Source organism: Tympanuchus pallidicinctus, unplaced genomic scaffold (genome assembly GCF_026119805.1).
Source record: "Tympanuchus pallidicinctus isolate F22 unplaced genomic scaffold, pur_lepc_1.0 scaffold8, whole genome shotgun sequence".
In the NCBI taxonomy this organism is placed as follows: Eukaryota; Metazoa; Chordata; class Aves; order Galliformes; family Phasianidae; genus Tympanuchus; species Tympanuchus pallidicinctus.
In genome coordinates, this window is record NW_026294802.1 from 19,638,992 (window position 1) to 19,659,660 (window position 20,669).

The 20,669-nt window shown below is 39.2% G+C and overlaps 1 long non-coding RNA gene across 11 annotated transcripts in view; it reads left to right on the forward strand.

Annotated features, from left to right (window-relative positions):
• Window positions 1–20,669, forward strand: part of LOC128073569 (uncharacterized) — a 108,662-nt gene that overhangs the window by 30,261 nt on the left and 57,732 nt on the right. For 10 of the 11 annotated variants that reach the window (XR_008202768.1, XR_008202763.1, XR_008202764.1 and 7 more), the window contains one exon: window positions 9,392–9,588. This is a non-coding gene — a long non-coding RNA (uncharacterized LOC128073569). Of the gene's footprint in view, window positions 1–4,877; window positions 4,949–9,391; window positions 9,589–20,669 lie in introns of those variants that run through there. The other variant, XR_008202772.1, reaches the window with a different exon arrangement.

Consider the following 20,669-nt stretch of genomic DNA (forward strand, 5'->3'; position numbering starts at 1 on the left):
AAAGCATATTCTTTCTTTGTTATTTCTATTGCTGTTGTACCTTCACAATATGAGGGGCGATAACCACAGCTTTGCTAGTTTTCATTGCTTGGACAATGAAGTGCTTCATTATGTGACAGCTATCATGAAATCTTAAAAAGCCTGAACTTGAGGCCAGGCCATAAGAAGTCTAAAGAGAGAAGAAGTGCAGTAGGACATGGCAAGCTGAGCAAAACCCTAAAAGCTGAAATAATCTGAGGCCATTAACATTTAAAGGTTTTTTGTAAAGCCTTTCTATAGTTGTTTCTCTTGGACTAGCCTATAGCTGTTATCCTGGGTTGATGTGCTAATTAGCAGTCTTGGGAGCCAAAGAATGTCTGGGTGTGGGGACAAGTGCTTCCTCCAGTAACTAGAGGTTCTCCAGGGCTGACCGCACTGCATGGGTGAAGTATTTAAAGAAACAGACACTGTGGTATTCTGCATTGTGGTATTCTGTATCTTTATGGTACCTTTGTGGTACCTTCAGGTCTCAAGCCCCCAGTGCAGGAAAGATGTGGAGCTGTTGGAGGATGAGGGCCCAGAGGAGGGCCACAAAGATGATCAGAGGGCTGGAGCACCTCCTCTATGATGAAGACAGGTTGAGGGAGCTGGGCTTGTCCAGCCTGAAGAAGGAAAGGCTGCAAGGAGACTTCACTGCAGCCTTCCAGTATTTAAAAGGGAATTATAAACAGGAAGAAGGGAATCAACTTTTTTTTTTTTTTTTTAACCAGGGTAGATAGTGACAGGACAAGGTGGAATGGTTTTAAGCTCATGGAGGGAAGGTTTAGATTAGATGTCAGGAGGAAGCTATTCATAGAGAGAATGGTGAGATGCTGGAACAGACTGCCCAGAGAGGCTGTGGATGCCCTATCTCTGGAGGTGTTCAAGACCAGGTTGGATATAGCGCTGGGCAGCCTGGTCTAGTACCAGATCTGGAGGTTGGTGGCCCTGCCTGTGGCAAGAGGTTGGAACTTGATGATCCTTGGGATCCCTTCCAACCCAAGCCGTTCTATGATTCTATGATTTATTATATGGGTCAAGATAAGTTGCTTTCATTAGGTGCCATCTTCTTGTATTCTTGATCAGTTCAGGCTTGACTGATGTGAATCGTGGACTAAGGCTTTCTATTCTGGTTACACTTTTTTGTGCGGCTAATCTACCTCAGACAGCTGACGGTAATACTGGCACTTCTACAGGGAGAAAGAGGACAGAGACAGAAGCTGATTCTGCTTCATTTGCACCTTTCCATTAAATGTCTTTGCATAGCAGATACCTCGCATCCTTTTTCATGACATTAACTCCACTATGAAGATGTGGAATCTCTGCCATGAGTAAGGAAGAAAATGTCTCCAAAGCTGTCCTACTTAAGCTTGAGTTAACAATTACATGCTGTAAGGATCTGATATTGTTTCTGCACTTTTCCAAAGTGGAACAGTGGCACTCTATACTCGCTTTTTGATGGCTGATATGTATAAGAAACTGATGCATTATATTTCTAGCAATCCTTTGGCCCTGGTCTTGTACAGGAAAGAGTGTTTTGTTTATTTTTCATTTGTATTTAAATTGTTATGCCTTGAATTCGTTCTAGTGCCTCAAGTCAATCCAGTAAACTCTTACTTGACAATGTTGGTGGTTTCTGAACTAGCAGGACTGTGCTAAAAGCATGTGGTCATTCACTTAGAGGCAATCTCTGCAGTCTCTCCAGGTGGGAATGGAAGCAGGGAGAGCCAAGTTAGAACATTTCTGAGTGTTGGTCTTTCCACTGACAGGTAGTGTGTGAGAGATACCTGGCAAAATCCCAAGAGGGAGAGCTTATAGACTCTTCTCATTTACCACATTCCTCCTTTCTTATGTAAGATTGAATAAGAAGGACCCAGGTTCTGACTCTGCCTTGCTTTTTCTCTTGGTGGTAGGAAGGCAATCAGTAGTAGCTGCTTAAATGGACCTTATTTCCCTAATGTCATCTTATAAACCAGTCTAACTCAAATCACAAAAGGAAACAGAGATGCTACCTGAAAAAAGTGACCGATATTGACTTTATACATAGGATATCTATACAGGTATTTCCCTATGTTTGCTGATTCATAAGAATGCTGTTCCACAGCCATGGAAATCTCACGCAATACTCCAAATGTGTTAACTAAGCAGGCAGTAGTTGGCCAGCTGAGCCTGATGTCCCATGCCAATCAGTAGGAGTTGGCTGCTAACCTGTCATTCGCAATGTTCCTTAGCGATAGTACTGAAGGTCATCATTTTGTGCAAACATGAGTGTTGGCAGAAAGACTGAACAATACAAAGAGTTGGCCTTGTCAGACTGAGATTAGCTTTTGCAAAAGGTCTTTTTATAAGACTTATCTAACGTATATGGTCTCTGTCATCAATGGGGTATTCCAAATGAACATTTTGATGAGGGTCTGGAAGAAAATGATCTGTAGTGAGCTCTTTAAGTGTATCATGGAGCCCACAGGGAGCCAGCTGTGTGTGATGTCCAGAAACTGCAGCCAAGGTTTAGTTGGCCTAATCTAAGAAAAAGATGCATTAGGTCGAACACTAGTGTTGCAGCACTGTAGAGCAAATACAAAGGCTTGGTGCAAGATGTTTTATGTGTGGTAGTTGTTTGTTTTTTTTTTTTTAAATAGAATTAAAAACAATTCCAAAATTTCCAATAAATATTGTAATAAAATACAGCACAATTGGAAAAAAAAAAAAAAAAAAAACAACAAAAAAAATCATTTCTTCACAGTAATAGGAAAATTTCAAGGCATACTTTAGAATCTAGTACTTCATGATGGTCTTGATTTAGAAACTGGTTTTCAGCAATACAGAATGCTTGATGACTGTGACATAACATGATGACATACAGTGTCCCTTCACTTGGCTCCTTTTGCTACAGATGGACCTTGTTCATCTTGACAGTGTGTGGATGAATGTGCACCAGGAGAGATGATTCACTGAATAAATTCCTTCATGCTTAAACTCTTTCACCGTGTAGATTCTCTACTGCCTTTTATGTCAGTAATTTAAGTCACATGATGATAAACTGGCTTAAAGCATGGGTACTTCACAACTCACAGTGTTTAAATGGGCTGCATGTATTGGTGGTGGCCAGGGAAGGAGCAGCAAAAAGCCTGTCAGTAAACAAACTTTATTAAAAGAAATCTTATCACAAATGTCAACATATAAAAGCAAATGTGATATTAAAATGTATGTGTGCTGATTTGCAAGGATTAAGTAAAACTTTTTATAGTTCTATCAGTATCAAATTTTGAGGAGGAGCAACAGCTAATAATGTTGCTTAGTTGTCATTTCCAACTATTTAAAATATGTTTCTGAAACAAAATGATTCACATGCTTGTTGCACAGACCATGAATGGCACATGCAACCACCTGCACTGTGCAGAACTGTCTCCATGCGCCATGGTTTCAGCTTGATAGGTCTCCTCTAAATATGTGGCCCTCACACTGATGCCATTGCCAGTTCTGTTTGTGGAGAACAAGGTTGGACTGGTTGGGCAGTGAGCTATGTGGGAGATTTGCTGCAGTTTTCTTTGATTCTGAGCTGGCCATTTAACCATGGAACTTCCATTGGCTTGTATCACAGCGGGTTACACACTGACTTCAGCTGTGTTTGTGCCTGCACTGTGCCTGAGTGGGCTGGACTACTGAGAAACATGAAGCTGAATTGACCCCTCACCCACTTCTTGAAGGCACTAGATAGCACTTTGCTAAGCCTGTGTGCATCTCTTATGCTGCCTAAAAACTCAGTCGCCTGCTTTTGCAGAGGGGTATATCTGAACTTGCTTGAGAAGTGCTTAGCAGCTGTACTATGATAAGAGCAGATGGGATAAATGTTGATGGCCAGCATGATCCACCATGCCCATATGGTCTGTACATGTGTACACGTGGACTTTTGTTAAAGGGCATGTAGATGTGAGCTTTCTTTATCCAGTTTTTCCTGTATCTACCTCATATATGTATCTGAGTTTGAAAATTAAACTAAAGCATACTTTTGAGGTCAAAATATTGAGTGGGTGTAATGTTTACACTGCTATTCGCCATCTTCAAAAATGGATGAAATAGAACATTGCTGTTATTCCACTCTTAATGTCAGTACCACTGCATATTAAAATGGAAGACTGAAGTACTTGATTACTCCAGGGGTCATAAAAGTATCATATGTGATTGTGTTGTAGTTTTGCTTCTTGTTTCTATAGCAACATGCAGCAAAGAATCTCAAGGCTCTTTACAAGAATCCATGAATTAAACCTATGAAGTAAGAGATGCTGATCATCCTTATATACAAGTAAAAAAATGCAGAGGTTAAACTACTTCATCAAGGTCACAACAAATCTGTATCCAAGCCAGAAATAAATGCCCTGTGTCATCTCTGGTTTAGCCACCAGACTGGTTTTCTCTATTGGAAATGCTGCACAGAACTGAGAGGAAAACCTTGTACGCAGTCTGACTACTTTGTTCAGAATGTACATTCCAGCTCAGATTGCCTCACTGAAGTGACCTTATATTTTTATCTGTTTGTCCATCTAAACTTTGCCCTTGTGGAAACATTGCTATCTTCAGTTAGAGCAGGAATAATGTGATTTTTGATAAGGTTTTTTGTGAATTTCTGACAAAGCAAAACTGAAGCTGGTTCAAAAAAAGTATGACCGCCTTTGCATGTATGGTGGCTAATCCTTCAATGTCATTTGAATAAACAGATCTAACATGTTCCTGGTATGGCAGTTTAATTTAGTGAGGGAAAGTCTTGTGAGAGCTGAGGATTGCACTTACAACGTTTTCAAATCTGATCAAAAAGTCCACAGAACTGCCCAGCAGAAAGGAGTTTTACTGGACAAATTTATTGCTTAACAAAGACAAAGGTGGGATGGGATAAGGACAGGAATGGATAGAATCAGCAGTACTGCCCTGAAAGGTAAGCACTTCTGGAGCTATATAGTTATGTATAGCTCAGAAATTTTCTCAAGTTTTGAGAAGACCCATTAAAATCACTGAAACACTGGAAGGATAAAATATAAGTGTCATGTAAGGTCTGATAATTGATCTGCATTTTGGTCACTGTGTTGAGTGACATCTTTACCTCAGCTGCTGCTTCTCCTTTGGAGCTTGGCTGGCACAGATGGAGGTGACTGAAGATCTTGCATGGTGTTAGTGTGTAGTGTTACTTCCCAAACTGTTTGTTTGTACTAGCCTTTATGTGAAAATTTTCAAGCAGTCAGACTTGCTTGAGAATTTTTATATAGCCAAACCACTCAGTTTTAGCATGCTTAGCCTGCATTACAAAGGATCATTTGAAAGTGCACTATCACTGTTAGGTGGGTACTGCGTCATACTTATCAGCTGATTTAGTTTAGCAGTGGATTTGGGCATATTTATATTTTGCAGCTCAAATAAAAAGTGATGAGAGAAATGTAGTAATAGAACTTAGATGAAGCTTTGACTTGCTGCTTGCCAATCTCAGGTCATACTTTTGTTCTTTTTTAAAAAAAATTATGGGTCTTTAGAGTTGGGGAAATAAAAATTTAAGTGGGAGTACTTCAAATAAATGAAATTACTGTTTTGGTATTTAAAGAATATAGTGATCTTTAAATGCATTGGACATTTTTTTATAGAGAAGATTGCTTCTTTATTTCCATGGATTAGAGATGCCACAACCCACTGTAAAGAGATCTAAAGGGAGTCTCACCTTTAGGTCTCTTCCTTGCTGTTCCACTGCTTATGAAGGAAGAAAATCCTTCCTGCCGTGGAACTCAGTGGAAGATGAACAGCTTAGGAATGTTAAGTAGAGGCATTTGTTTTTGCTGAACTTGCTGTGTCTGTGATCCACAGGGTGACTGGTTTCACCCTGGGAATGGAATTTTCCAGTATTTCTTAAACTAACGTAAAGTTTTTCTTAACATTGGGCAAGATTTAGTGGTGAAATAAAAGGAATCAAAGGAGCTCTTAGTTGCGTTTGGAAACAGACAAATACATGACAAAGGCAGAACACTAACAGTTAACTACATGTCAGTATCAAGTTGTGATCTGTGTCTAGCTGGTCCACAGAGTTTTTAAGTCCAGTGGAGAAAGAGGTTTCACTCACTGTACAGCTGGTGTCCTGGTAGCTGGCCTTTGAGGCATTCTCCTCAACATCAGCTGAGTAGCCACCCAAACTCAGCTGGCAGAAACTTCCCTTTCTGAACTAATGTAGTCACAGAAGATCCTAGTCAAGATAAATGGCTCCCGTTATTTTTCTGCAGTTTTGATGATCAACCTAATCACAGTAGTAAACTTAGCTCATATTTCATAATAGCAAGATATCACAACATAATGTTCTATCAGTCTCTTTTCTCAGGTGAGAAGTGATCAAATGTGAGGAAGTGGTCTCAAGCTGTGCAAGGGGATTTTTAGATTGGACATTGTGAAGAACTTCTTCACAGAGAGGGTGGTCAAGCAATGGAGTGAGCTTCTCAGGGATGTGCTAGAATCTCCATCTCTGGGGGTATTTAAGAAAGATGGGTTAGCAATGAGATGGTTGGACTTGATGATCCTGAAGGTGTTTTCCAAACTTAATAATTCCATAATTCTGTGATAGTTGAAAGTGTTTTTCTGAAATGTATCCCTGAAGCCAAATTTTTCTCAAGCAAGTGAAGGGGCTGGCTCATTGCCAAACTGAGTCCTTTCCTGCCGCTCAGATTTGCCTTTTTTTCTGGGATGATTTATGAAACTGTCTGAATTATCATAGCTTCTTTAGTGCAAAACTTTTACTCTATATCTGTAGAGAGTAGTTGTGAAACTTCAGTGATAGTAAGGAACAGAAGCTTACTTCAACGTTATGTAGAAACTAAACCTTAAAAGTGAAAAGACAAACTTGAGAACTGTGATTTTGAAATATATCACAAGCTTAGCTGCTCATCAATTGTAATGTTATTTTTTCTGTTCTGGTAGAGCAGAGTGTATAGTGGATTAATATAAACTTAACTACAAGATAAATGCACCAGATTCTTATCTTCCTTAGGCTGGTAACACCTCCACACTTAGTCTTCACTTAAATGAACATGGTAGACTTGCCTGAAGCAAAATACTGCTCAGGCTACATGTGGCCTTTAGAGAGAAACAAGCTGAAGAAATTCTACACTCAGGCTGTCATTCACTCAGTTGTTGACACAACTGTTTGGGGATTGTGAACTGAGTCAGGGAACCAGATAAGGTTAAAAATAATGCAAACAGAAAAGCAGGCAGGAGGAGGCACCACTTTACTTTTGGGGAAGGGGGAGGTCTTGCACCTAATCTGAGCTGTGCTTTGCTCATTCATTGGGTAGCGGCTTCAGTTTTGTCAGGCCCTTTTGAGAGCTGATATATCCTCCTAAACAGTACAGGAGAAAACTATCTAACCCTATCTCTCCCCCCTGCCATTTTGACGCAGTAAAATAGATCAAGGTAGGGTTTGGTGAGCAGCAGAGCTAGTAAGAGATAAACAGCAGAAGTGTGACAGCCTACTTGTAGCTTCAAGGACGTATTAGTTTTGCTCTAGGAACCCTATGCAATTAGCTGTGTCACTGGGTGGGAGGGATCTTCAGTGCTGACCAAAACAAGTGACTCTCAAAATGGGTAGAGAAAAATTCCACTGCCAAAATGTCATGAAACTGAGATGTAACAATGAAACAGAAAAGCATTTTTCTTTATGTATCAAGTAAAGGCATTATTCTTAATGAGATCAGTGTGCAAGGTGCTGTTTAAAACCAAGACAGTTTGTTAAAATGGTGTGGTTTTGTGGGAACGTCAGTCTTTCTTCTTACATCAGGTCCAGTCAGCCACTGACATTCATGGAGAGGTCTATACCAGTTTGCCTATGTGGGCTTGAAACTGTGCTCTGGTCATACTGATTGCTCAAATTCTTTATTGCTTACTTGGTTAAAAGCATTGGTCATCTTACTCCTAATTAACCTTCTCTAGCCCAGCAGATAATGTTGCTCCATGGTGGTTGATCAGGTTCTCTTTTCTTTTGAACTGATAGGATTCTGTTATAGTGCACAACTTTAATTAAGTATAGGGGGGCAAAAAAGTGCTGTGCTGATGAGATTTCAATAGTTATCCAAGTAAAACAAACTTGAGATGACACATCCCTGGAAAGATTCCAAGTGAAAACTGTCCTGGAAGGGCATATCCAGTGAACAAAATTACCCAGCGCAAGGCTTGTCAGTTACTGCCAACTGAGAAGAGGTGGCTTTGAAAAACATAAATTGAACTCTGCTGTAGGAAGGAAATGATGCCAGTGCATTCCGTGAGAGACTGAGCACATGATGAAGTCGAGGACACCCTCAAAGATGTGCTCCTCGGTGAAGCTACAATGGGTCACTGAGGACAGATGAATTTTAAAAGTCATAATTAATACTTGGTGTCTGTGATGTGTCCCGCAGCAATGGAACATTCAAATACTTTGCAATGCTATCGTTGTTAATTATAGGTCCCTTCAATCATTAACATCTAATAGATCATTGAACCTACATCTCCTGGCAATTTCAAGGTATCTCGTTTACCTCAGTATTTTCCATCTAATCTAATTTAAAACTTCCAGTTAACACAACAGCTGGGACCAGCAGCATGCTAATTACTGAACTTCCTGTAGTGTCAGAGGAGAGAAACCAATACTTCTTGAGAGGACTTGAAATTTTAGTGAGCTGAGTATGGATGTGTGCAGCCTCCCCATTTTCTGCCTCAAGTATACCAATCTTGTGCTCTTCTGTAATGATTTAAATACAGTTCTGTAGCACAGTCGAAGAAGTAGTCCAGATTAAGTCTTTCTCTTAAAGCAAGTGAAAATGCAGCCTCAAATTGGAAGTTATATAATTTTTAAACTCAGTGTAGTTTATTAGGCACCAAAGGGACTTTTCTACTAAACAATGCTGTTCTATTAGCTCTACCAAGGGGCAAAAACAGGTCTTAAGTAATACATGAGCTGCCCTTTTGCAAATATCATCACTATACCCAAACCCCTCAACTCTGCAGATGTGCCACAAAACAATCCAAACTCCCTGGCAACAGTGCTGGGAGGTTTTACCTTAAATTTCTTTTTTTTCTCCAAAGTAGATGACAAACAGCTTTAAATTTATGGATACTCTTGTGCTGCTGCATGCTGCAGTTCTGCTGGCTGCAAAGTTTTCATTACTTTTTTAACTGAGGAAGCATGTAAAGCTTGGTTAGTAAAATTTTGCTTAAAATTTCACTAAATAGAACATTACTTCATTGCAAGTATTCATTTTGGAATAGGTACAAACAATACATACATGGTATGTATTAATCCTTACTATGCTATGTTATTACTGTCTGCAAAAATCTGTAACAACTAGCAGAGAAACTTTCTCCCTTTCTCTTTCAGATGTTATGTAAAAGAAAATGATGACTTGTTACATGAGGCACATTATGGGAAGCATTCAGCCATGCTGTGAGGCTTCTTCTCCTTCCATTCCCAATGCACATTTTGGCCATTTCATTGTATTTACTTGGCATATAACCAGTTCACTGGAATTAGATCGCATTTACTGTGGTATTTGGGAAGGCTGCCAGTTTGTGGAGGTAAGTATATTATCCTAAGTTTTTCTATATGTGGTATTTGTAAGTTGTGAATGTGATGTTTCTCTTGGTGTCTAGAAAGTTGTCATTGGTTGGGCAGCATTCCAGAAAAGGTTTGATGGGAGGAGGGTGCCATCTGAGTTTGTCACAGAACCCATCAAGATGATTCCCAATTCAAGCCTGGATGGCAGTGCTACCTTTACATCTTAGAAATGACATAAATACAGTGGTATCTCTGAGTTCCTTCTTCAAGATAACTTCTGAAGAGGGTAGGTATCTTGTTGTCCTGAGATGTGTCTGCAGACTGAAGATGTTTATTTCAGATGCACATGCTTAGGCTGATGATTAAATGACTGGCATCTATTAAACATTTGAGTGAAAAGTTAGCTATTCTTATTTTTCTGAGGGTTAAGGGAGGCTGTGATGATATTGTCTATGAGATGTTGGCATATAGGCTGCTATCATTATGTTAAGGAGTTGGAAAGATGAGACAGCATGGATATAAGTTTATCTAGCTGTAAGAATTATAACTATTTGAAAAGTGATCACTAATTTGAAATCTATGTTCTGAAGACAGGTGTTTTAAAAAATTATATTCTTAAATAGTAATATATTGCATCTACTTTTGCTGTTTGTTTGCTTTAGTGAAGGGGTTGGAGGTTCATAAAAAGGAAGTTTAACTACAGAAGTACTTGGAATATACGTCTTGTTACCATTTTGCAAGGGCTTTATTTTGCATTGACCAAACTACAAGTTCTTGTTGATAATACATTATTTTTCCAGCTGCTTCCTACATGTTAACAAAGATATTTCTTTTACCAACATATCACGTGGATTATTATATGCCTTAACCCAAATGTAAGATCTGATTTACTTGGAAAATTAAGATCTTGGAGATACTTAAGTATGAAACCTCTTCAAGTATTTAGCTGTCAAGCTGTCCGTTTGCCTGCTGGAAAGTCAACAGTAGCCACCACAGGACTGTATTAAAATAATCGAAATCTCCTCTTTAGACATACGAGTCTCATAAACAAGCTGATTATGTATCTTGAAAAATGTCATTAGTGTTTATTCTTAATGTGATTCTTAGATACCGAAAACACTGAGAGTATTATCTGTTGTGCATAAACATTTTTGCAATTAGAACTACAAACCAAAGACAACAAGGACTACTCAATTATTTCCACACCATTTCATGAAAGCTTACCTAAATTAGGCCAGCATGCTAAAACAATGTATTTTTTGTGTTACAAGAAATTCCCTGTGTATTTGAAAGATTAGTTGATAAGGGTTTGGCAACCTGAGCTGGCACCCACATGTAGGCACACCGGTGAGCCAGCAGCAGCCTGGAACCTCTCTGGAGATCTTGAACTTTGTCTCTTGAAAATCTGCACTGAAGTTACTGCCCATGTGTGTATGGAAGATTGACAGTGATCTTAGCATTAGACTCAGTCCCTTTCAGTCTATAGGACTGTCTCTGCCCAGGAGTTCTGTGCTTGTAAGGAGTTGGAAACACGATACTAGGCTCAAGTGGGTCCACTGAAGCGTGGTGATCAGACCTCGTATTTGTACCAGCTAGCACAAGGGAATTGACTAATGTTAGCAGGTAGTGAATCAAATTATGTTACTAAAGGCTAAGATTTATTGGTTTTGTTGGCTTAGCTGATAAACTCTTGAATGTTGTGTTTGAGCCTTTATTAATCCAGCTAAACTGGATTGCACATCACAAGATTACTCTGGAAGATAATCTCCCCAAGGTCTGAACTGTAAGGGACCAAGTAACTTCTGTCTCACCCCAGCATCACCAACTCATCATCAGAAACAGTCATCCCATAAAATACGTGTCACTAGGGGAACCAAATTATGTCAGAACAGTACAAGGAAAACTCATGCATACATTTCTGCAGCCACCACAGTAAAGGCTCCCTTCTTTGAGCAGTGATATCTCTTATCTTTCATCACACCAAACGCTGTCCTACCTCAGTCCTTTGGCTGTATTCCCTAGCTGATCTGCTTGCTCCTATTATTTTTTACTGTGATATTACCAAATAGATTGACATAACTGGGAGAAATTCAGAGATTTTTGCCAAAGAGCTCTTGCATTAAGTCTGTGACTTGTTTTGAATCTGTAGAAAGATTTGCCTGCTTTTCTTGAGAGCAGCACTCACCCTAATGAAAGATCTCATCTTGTCCTTCCCAGCAGAAAATGACATCTTCCTTACTCTACTTGATTTGGATTAAGAAAACTAAGAAAAGTAGTTACAGATACTCTTTTTTCATGACAGCCCCACAACAGCCATGTTGGTTCCACTGAGGGCATGGGAACTGCAGTGCGGGATAACGGTAGCTGAGAGAAAGGATGAGGACTTCTTACAGCAACTGCTCCTTTTCATCCACTTATACCTCTCAGTAGTACCTGGGCAGATACACTGGCACCTAACTCCTTCAAATACACATGCCTTAATTTTATTGTCAGAGCACGTCTGCAGACGTCAGTGCTCAGATTGCTTTGTATTGTCATATATTCAAGAACATTTCCACAAAATAGAAACAAAAAAAAACAAAAAACAAGAAAGTTGGCTTTTTTTTTTTTTTTTCACTTTATAAGTCAAGCAGGATAAGTTATGTTTTTTTGGAAGGAATTGTACAATTTTTGATGATTTTAACATAAAGTCTGCCAATCTAGAGATGAAATAAGATACTTCTTTTTTTTTTTTTTTTTTTTCTTTTTGCCCATGTATAATGTGCCAGGTGAACCTAACAGGAATTTTTTGTTTATTTAGTGGGTTTTTGTTTTGTTTTGTTTTGTTTTGTTTTTAAGTAACTCAAAATCAGCAACTTCCCCAATTCTATAAACACAAAGGCTAAAAACATGGGAATATTATCACAGAATCACAGAATCACCCGGGTTGGAAGGGACCTCAAGGATCATGTAGTTCCAACCCCCCTGCCTAGCAGGGCCACCAAACGTACACATTCAGATCAGGTTGCCCAGGACCCCGTCCAACCTGGCCTTGAACACGTCCAAGGACGGGGCATCCACAACCTCCCTGGGCAGCCCGTTCCAGGGCCTAACTACTCTCCTTGTGAAGAACTTCCCCCTAACATCCAACCTAAATCTTCTCTCCTTCAACTTGGATCCATTTCCCCTAGTCCTGCTGTTGTCAGCCCTTCTGAAGAGTTTACTCTCCTCCTGGGTGTAGGTTCCCTTCAGGTATTGATAGGCTGCAATGAGGTCACCCCGCAGCCTTCTCTTCTCCAGGCTGAACAAGCCCAACTCCCTCAGCCTGTCCTCATAGGGGAGGTGCTCCAGCCCCCTGAATATTGAAGAAATGCAGTTCCACAGTTTCATAAGATGAGCAAATGGTTTGGTTTTCCCTATTGATATGTTCTAATCTCCTTTGTGCAGCTCTTATTTTGCTTGTTTTTGATAGTATGAATGTGAGTTCATGCTAATACATTCTTTTCAAATATATTTCACGCCATTGTGTCTGACTTTCCTTTGATGATGGCCTTCTGTGCAAAGAATGGGAAGGACCATCTGGAGAGTATTCTCATTCCCAGCATATGCTTAAGAGAATGAAAATAGAGTCAGACTGTGACTTCCTTTGCATCACGTGTATAAAAAGTCAGAATTGAACCTTCTTACTCCTATTATTTGCCTACAGCTTTACATTGAGAAAGCTCAGAAAAGTTTTTGATGGCTGAAGAATCAGCAAAGTGGTGTTTATACAGAGCAGAATGAGCTTTGAAGAAGGGTGGAAAATGTTTTTGCTCATAACATTTAAAATTCTGGTTTGTAACACTTGTATTTGATTAATTCACCCTCAATTATATAGCTCTGGTGAAGCTACAAAGAAGAATTTCAGCAAAAATATGGGATGTCAGAATTGACACTCTGGAACAATGTAAAAGAAAGGATAAACAAACAAAACCAGTTCCCATGTTTTTGAAGGAACGTTCTGTATTGTTATCAAGGGGAATGTCATGAAATGGCCTGAAAGAGTAAGCAGTATGAATTTCTGAATACTGTGGTTTTTTGTTTTTAATGTTGGATAATCTGTGTGCATGAATAAAAGAGTGGAGAGGGTATATCTTGAAAGAAAATTAAATGTCATTTTTTAAGAGAGTTAATCAGTAAAACATCTATGTGTGATGCAATCTAACCTAAAGGCTGTTGGTGCTCAGTTAAACTGAACACAATCTCCCAGGTCTCTCTACGCACAGTGAACTCTACTATCAATGCATTCTTCCAAAATGTGATTAAATATTACCAAGACACTGCTCTGCACTGCCCCAGAGTTCTTCTTTGCATCAACCAGATATAATTGTTGCCAGATAGTTCAAAGAATACATCTGCTTTTCTGCTTTCAAAGAATGGTAATTCTGCTGAAGCTTTTGGAGACAATTGAGACCACTACTGAAAGAGATCCTGATGGTGCTTTTATTAAAATTGTCCATATCTCAGCTTGCCTGTGCATGATATCAAGACTTTATATTGAGCTACAAAAAAATTACAGGGTGGATTCTCAAAAGCATTAAAAAATTTTAGACACTTAAATCCAACTTCCAAAATTGAGTTGAAAGAGGGATTTATACAATGAATTGTTGACATCCAGAAGTGAGGTATGTCTGAATTCAAGGCAGATAAATAAATACTTTTTAGGATATTTTGTTTCATCTTAAAGGTGATGTGCAAAATAAAATTTATCAGGTTTGTCTCCCTGTCCGTGGAGTGCAATGGGAATTTTAGCTGTCTGTCTCAGGTGCTTTCTTCAGGAACCTAATCCAGCATGATGATTTGTCCTCATGGTCATTCAGGGCTTTGTTTAGTTTTGCCTAAACTGTCTTTTGGCATCTCTTAGAGCCTAGATTTGTCTGGAAGGAAATATTATGCAAAAGACACAGACAATCTGTAAATTCTACAGCCTGTAGCTGTAGACCTAATTCTTGCTGGAAGTGTAAAGGACTGGGGTTCTCAGTTACTTTCAGAATGTTTACTTCCAGTGCTATTGGAAAAGACACAGCTTCACATAATAAAACTGCTCTTCAGCTTTGTGAAATAAAAGTCTTCATTACACTGACAGCTGAGATTTATGTTACATATTTCTGGGCCATCTTTTCACATCTGCTGCTGAACCCTTAAGACAAAAAAAAAAAAAGGTCAAGAAGGGAAGAATTCAATTCTGCTTTCAGGACTCATCTTTTTTTTTTTTTTTCCATCAGATGAAAAAGGTTAGAGGACTACAAGTGTGCTTTTTCTTTTCTTTTGTTTTTTTTTTGCCAATGGACATAAGAGGTCCATAAGAATTTCTGAAAATAGAAAATGTAATACAAATCATAAATGTAAATCAAAAAAGATCTCAATCTTCTTTATCTTGCAGATGAAACCACAAATTTACAATCCTTTATACACTGTTGAAAGTGGGTTTAAGACAACCTGTTGTCTGCCTATGATTTGAACAGCTGTTTGTAGGAAAGTTTTCCACATAGGTCACCACAGGAAAAAAAGTAAGGTGTTGACAGCCTGACAGATGAGTTTGGCTGGCATCGCACCCATCTGGTCGCACGGCTAACACTTTCATGTGTGCAGTAAATATTGCGCCTGTTCAGATTGCCTGTCAAATAGTAGCACATCTTCTAAGGTTATAAACTAAAACCAAAAGATTACCTGAGATCTGGGAGAGCCCACCATTCTTCCCCTAAATCTCTACTGAGAGGGAGTATAGTGGAAGTTCAAATCAAATTTATGAAAAGCTCTTCATGAGAAGTGTTGCAGCTGTTAATGTGTGGAAAGAATCTATGCACGGAGCTAAGATAAGCAGATGTCCCATTGTTATGTAGAATTACCCTGTAAGACACGTTTTGCTAAACTGTCACCCAGATGTGGTCACGCAGTCTAATTATTGTTTTAATTAGTCAATGTTAACTGGTATCTAAAACGCCAAGAAATCTCATCCTTTGGCTTTATGCATGAAAATTAGCATTGCTGAAATATAAATTAAAAAAATCTTCAAGCTGTATTTCATATGAAGGGAAAGAAGGATGTTTTTTTTCCCCCTAGTTCTTATCTCCCAAGTGATACAGAGCTATCTGCTTTTGCTAAACCTTTCCTTGACTCTTCCTTTGAAAAGAAAAATGGGTTACCGTCTCAGTCCAGCTGATGTCTCATCTGCTGACCAATCTCAGTTCATTAGAGTATGGAACTGAAAATAGATGTTTTAAGCCATGCTGCTAGGTTGCTCAGTGGCCACTTGCAAGTCATTTAACTTCCAGCAGGCACTCATGCACACTATGGGAGGGGCTGCCAGCTTGCTCATTTAACCTTAGGCTGGAAGGGAATTTGGAAAAGCTTTACTCTGATCTTTCCTGCCAATGACTTATGGAATAAACATAACTGAGCTCGTTAACTTCTCCATTCTCTTGTTGCCATATTTGTAAACTGACTGCTATATTTAGGGTTAACTTGCTGTTACAAACTACTGTGGGGTGTCTGAAAGGTGCATATGCTTCTGCAGGGTGCTTTCTCACTGTGGGCTGAACAACTCAAGCATGACTGATATCATTCTGGCAAATACAAAAGCAGTACAAGAGCTTCTTCCTCTCCTGTCCCTTTTTCCTATAGGTAGGATAGGCGTCTTTGTTATCCTAAATCTTTTAAAATGACGTATTATTTATCTGTATTTATATTTGAAATATATGCAGCAAGCCTTTGGGAGTCATGTTTCTTTTGATATCTGTATTTTGAATAAGAAATTGACAGGAATGATAGAAACTTCCGTAATAGAAGTTTTGTTGTGTTATAATTACGCAGCTCTGGCAAGCCTAATTTTAGTTTTTTTCTTCCTTGCTTAACTTATTCTTTCTAGAGTTTTTCTGGGAGTCCCTTCTGAACACTTGCTCTGTGGATGCTGCCACATTTTTCTACTTCTTCTGACTGTTAGAAAGTCTATACTGTGCTGTCAGTCTCTCCATCAGCTGCCTGGCTACTATGTTATCTACTTAGCCAGTTAATTAGGGGTGCTGTAGTGGACACAGTAAGGAGAGCGTATTTCCCTACAGGAGTTTCTCAGCTATTTCTACAGTTATTACAGTTATATTTTGGTCACAGCTGCCAGAAGAGCAGCAGGAGATAATAATGCTTTGTTTCAGTGCCCTACTTATAGACACACAAAATTTACAAATATAGCAGAAGTCCAACTTTTCTGAACAAACAGACAGGAAATACTGTCATGAAAATGATGTAGAAAGTGTGTCATAAGGTACAGATCTTTAATTACAAACCCTTCTTTCTGCAGTATGTATGGCTCAATGAATGGGCCAGACACAAAACCCTGGCTTTGCTTTAGCTTATGGTGATTAGCAACTAGAATTGTTTAAATGTGACTTAAGTCATTCCTGAGTCATCTGTGCCCCTCCAGACTTTTTTTTTCTGGCCCAACAAACTGCTCAAATGAAGCTGATGCTGTTTGCTGTGTACAGACAAAGCCCAAGGTTCAGCCCAAGGTTGCTAAGTCTTGTATGCAGTGAAACTAAATGTAAGCTTGAGTCAACAAAGAATGTGATGGGCTTTAAGCAAATGAGGCATGTTGCTGCACTTGCATTATTAATGCGTGTCCCTCTAAACTTCACCAGTACCTACAGAAAGCCTGTCAAATGTGAATCGAGAGTGGCTCATCAGGGCAGCTGGTGTTTCCACTGTTTTCTAATTGACAATAAACTACACTTGCAGGCCCCCACCTGCCTCCCTCCTTGACACAAATAGGTATAGCTTTTATCCCTGGTGGTGTGTTTTTAGATCATCTTCAAAGCTGTCTTCCTTCGTGACTCTGACTGTGGATAACAGGTTTAATCTTCCCAGTTGTACTGAAAGACCAGTTCAGCAAGTGTGCTGGTCAGAGCTTCTTGTTGGTGAATGTTTATGGAAAGGGAGCATGGTCTAAAGTAAAGCCGTACAGGCTGACAGATGGCAACTTCAGTAACAGAGCAGACATGCAGAGCCAAAATGCTGTGGATACTGTCTTAATTTTTTATTGAAACTTTTGTTTTTTAAATCTTCCTTTTATCAAGGGACAAAAATGCGATATAGGAAAGAGTACTCTCTTTAAATGTCTGTATAGTGATATGTATTAGACATACAGGATATTCAGGGAGTAGGAGACATCTTAGAGACTGCTGTCTACCAAAGATCTGCAGTATGAGTAACTTACATTGAATCTACTTTTGAATTAATTTGCTAATGAAAAAGCTACTGTGAAAGTGTTGGTGTGCTATAAACCAGGAGTATAATATAAACCTGATGTAGAGCTAAAGACATGGGTGAAGTTCCATGAATACATGTCCTGTAATAGAGGTCAGCTATTTTATGCGTACTGAGTAATAGTAACCAATCCCAAAACATGAGGAAACATCCAATTTAGACAATTTATCCCCTAAGATGTCGTCACTTGTCAGGTCAGATCCTTTTGATAAAGTTACAAGAACAGATCTATTTTTACCCAGCTCTGTTCAGATATCATTCACTAGGTCTGCTAGCATTTTGGTCCAAAGCCTGAATGAACAGGTGTAAGAACATTAGCTCACCAAATATGAACTCATATATTTTATATATTATACATGCTCACACTTTTATTTATAAAATGAATCCACTGTCCTTGGCATTTTGCTTCCACAGTTTCTATTTTGTCTGTTGAAATCTGAAATAAAAGTAGTTTTTGCCTACCAAAACTACACAGAGATTAAAGAAAGTTCTTATATTCTCTGTAATGTACCTTTTCAAGAGAAAGTAGAGCAAAAGCTGAATTAATTTTTGTGTTTTTAAGGATACTGTGGGATTTTATGTGCTTGTTTACTTTTCTACAAAGTTTGTGGAGAGAAATGCTTAAAACTTTATTGCTGTGCAGTCTGTAAAGATCTTTGCGCTTCATTTATAGTCTTTGTTTAATGAAAGTCTGTGAATACTTTGAGTCTGTATGCATATCTTGTTTTTCCTCATGTTCTGGGGTTCCTAGGGCCAATTAACTGATGGTTCTTGGTAATATACAAATAAATTACATGCAGAGAAAACCAAAAAGATGTCGTATTGGAAATGTCAGACCATGTGACTTTCAGGCATACTAAATTCAAATACCTGTTTTTAAATGTCTCCTTTTAAGATCCTCCCCTCCCTTCCCCTTCTTCTTTCAAGGATTTGATTGCATAGTGGTAGTACAACTTTGGAAGAAGTAATAACCCTGTTGTTATCTAGTTTTCTTGAAGCAGTGCAATATTAGTAGCCTAAAACTTGATACACATGCTCTGCTGTGTGTTTGGCGGTGGCTCTTAGGTACTGAATAGGTAAAAGTGGAAATTTTAGCAAACATTTTTAGCAAACATTTTTAGCAAACTCTGTGTTCTTCAAGCTGATCGTCCCCTTTATTTAACCAAGGCCAATATTTTTTTGCTGAAGCAAAGTTAAAATTAATGGAGGTGATGGATATTTACTCAAGTCAGTACTCCAAATGAAAGCACTATACCTGTATGTAATTAAGATTCCAAGGGGGGGTGGATAAGGCTGTATGTTAAGGCTTCACAGTATTGTTCCCCTGATATTCCTGTAACATGATGAGACTTTAGTACTTTATTTTCTGTAATAATTTAGGACTGGAGTTGATATTTCAATGCACTGTGTGTTTAGTATTGCAGATACTCAAAGTAAAGCATCCACATTGATCAACTGGAAGATGCCACTTGAGCTCTGATACAAATTAGAGCCAACAACCTCAACCACAGCTTTGGGATATGTGAAACATATAGATCAGAACAACTTTTCATCATAACAAGTAAACTTAGAGCCAAAGCTGCTTCAAAAAAGCAGTAGCAAACACAGAATTAGCTGTTATCATGCACTGATGACCCTGCAGCATGCACTGGAAGGAATTTGATCATTTATCTAGAAGGTACTTCCTCTGCAGTTGTTTTCCAGTCACTGAACTTTTGGGTGTGGATTTACCCTATCAGTGTGTTTTTATAGCAGATGCCACATTACATTTGTAAATGATGAACACGTGTATCCTTAGCAGGGCTGGGTGCTGCTTCACAGCCCTTCCCATCCTGATCTGTGATTCTTGCTGGTTTGTGTGAGTTAAGAAAGTCATCTCCCCTGAAAAGGACCATTAATAAAGACCACATTTTACATAAACAAGGAAACAAATAAACCCATATTCAGTAGAGGACAATGATATTTCTTTCTTTAGCTAATATTTTTACCTATTTGCAGTGGTGGAAGATAACAAGAAACACTGAACCGAACCTCGTTAATGTGTAATAAAATGGACCAGCTTGTTATCTCAGAGATACAGACCGTTCTATTCTGTAACAGAGAACAGCTGCAGAAAAGGGGAAGAGAAAAATGTCATGACTGTGGGAGTAGCGGTGTGTCTGCCATAACCACGTTGCTGTGAGGCGGCAGTGCCGTGCTTCCAGCCAGGGCAGCCACTGAGAGCTTTATGATAAAGGAAGGTGCGGCCCTTCCCCTGCCAGATAAGGGGCCATGTCTATGTCATGTTCTCAAAACCTACCTGCCTCACCTCCAGGTACATGTGAAATGAGTCACCTCACTGCATGTCCTGTTGCACTGCTGATCCCTTGATCGCAGCATGCTGTGTCCTCTGCCCCAGTGCATGCATGCTGGGAGGGCCTGCTTCAGGCTAGAGGGATGAACACTGCAAGGCAGAGAAAGAGCTGTGAGGCCCTACAAAGAGAAGCCCTCCCTCTGGAAGGTGCTGCAATGGGGCTGCAGGCTGGCTGGAGTGCAGGGCCTGCTACGTTCAGCTCATGAGCTCACCCCTGTGCTGCAAAGCTCTGACTCACTGCTAGGATTTCATCCATTAGTGTAATTAAAAAGTAAAAAGAAATGAAGCAAAACTAATGAGCCTTCTTTAATAATCTCAGCACATGTCTCTAGAACAGAAACAGAGGGATAATTTCATTTTATAATAATTAGACTTTAATTCATTGAAGTTTCAAAAGAAACTAGGTGTTGGAAGCATGAGAAGTTGGATCTGATCAAATTCCACATTCCAAGGCAGAGGTCACAGCCTGTT